At 36.8% G+C, this 1585-nt stretch overlaps 1 pseudogene; it reads right to left on the reverse strand.

Annotated features, from left to right (window-relative positions):
• Positions 1–1206: 1206 nt before the first annotated feature.
• Positions 1207–1337, reverse strand: LOC123646825 (annotated as a pseudogene).
• Between the last annotated feature and the right edge of the window lie 248 nt (positions 1338–1585).

Here is a 1585-nt window from a genome sequence, read left to right on the forward strand (position 1 = left end):
ATATGGCACATTCAAACTGGAAATTTTAATAAAAACTCAATATGCATTGTCAATATTTAGAGAACTGACAATTAGTGCAATACTCTGGTGTTAGCAGGAGGAACAAGGAAACATTACCACTCTTAAACCTCAAGTAGCCAGGGGAGTAAGCAGTTATAAGGATCTGAAGAACATAACTCTATGGGGAAAACTGTCTGACAGAATCTGTGGTTTAAGGGATAGGATACAGCAAACACATGTGAGAGGGGCAAGAAAATAAACCCTATGGCCCCACTTCCTTTTCACTTTCCCATCTATAGTTGAACCCAACTGGAGGCAGAGAACCAGGGAGCCTGTGGATGTAAGGTCAACCTCCTAGGGCAAAAAGCTGGGCAAAGGAAGATGGAGAGTGGATCTAGAGGAATAGGCAGAAAGTACCCAGCATACTAAGTGCAGCAAAACCTCTTTGCAGAGTGATTACATCATTTTACATTCCCCCCAGGAATATACAGGAGTTCTAAATCCTCATTAATGTGTTACTTTAAGGCATTTTACTCTTTGCTAATCTCATGGGTATCAAACAGTAGATCATTTAAACATGCATTGCCCTTAGGTCTATTGTAGGTGAGTATCTTTTCTTATGTTTATTAGTTATGTCTTCCTCTATGAATTCTTTCCTCAAATCTTTTGCCCATTATTTTCCTTGGATTTAACTGTTCTTTTTTTTTTTAACATACCTCCAATAACTTTTTCCAAGTTTTTCTCCACTTCAATTTAAATGAACAGCAGCCTGCTCCTTAGTCTCTCATTTGCACTTGATTCAGCCTCCTCTGGCATTTCCTGTGGTAATTGCACAACTTCCACATATCATCCATTTTTCCTGACTCTCACGGCAGGATCTGAGCACTACATGTTAGTTAGCTAAAGTCTCACCATTGACATTAGCAATGTATTCTAGTCAATGCCCCAACTCAATTATGCAAAAATGAGAACTAATGTGTACTTTTTCTCATATGCATACTCTCTCCAGGAAAGTACACTCTTTTCCATGAAGGAAATAAGAATCTAGTTTGAACTAAGAATGGAGGAGGAGGAGAAGGAAGAAGAGGGAGAAGAAAGAGAAAGAAAAGGAAGGAAAAGGAGAAATGAGAACCTTAAACACTTCCATTAAGATGGAAAGACATATATTATTTATAACTGGCCTCAACTCTGTTGGTACTCTCTAAATAGGGATCAGTTGTCTGTCTTTTTTTCTTTCTTTCTTTTTTTGTTACATCCTCAGATAAAGGACATATCAGATATTAAACTGATAAGAACAGATTCTATACTTGATCTTAGCTGAAAGGCCAAGTAGAGATCAGTTGTCTTTCTTTAGAGTCTTACATCAAAAGATCAAGTATATAAACACTAAAGTACAGAGACATGGAAAGGAATAGTTAATATATTACATGAGGAGTCCTCAACTAGCAATATAAGAAATTGCTTTGGTTACATTAAAAATGTCAACAGAAATTTTTCAAAAGAAGACAGAAGAATGGGCCAACAAACATCTGAAAAAATCAGGGAAATGCAAATCAGGGAAATGCAAATCAAAACCACAATGAGA

Source organism: Lemur catta, chromosome 10, assembly GCF_020740605.2.
Source record: "Lemur catta isolate mLemCat1 chromosome 10, mLemCat1.pri, whole genome shotgun sequence".
NCBI classification, from domain to species: domain Eukaryota; kingdom Metazoa; phylum Chordata; class Mammalia; order Primates; family Lemuridae; genus Lemur; species Lemur catta.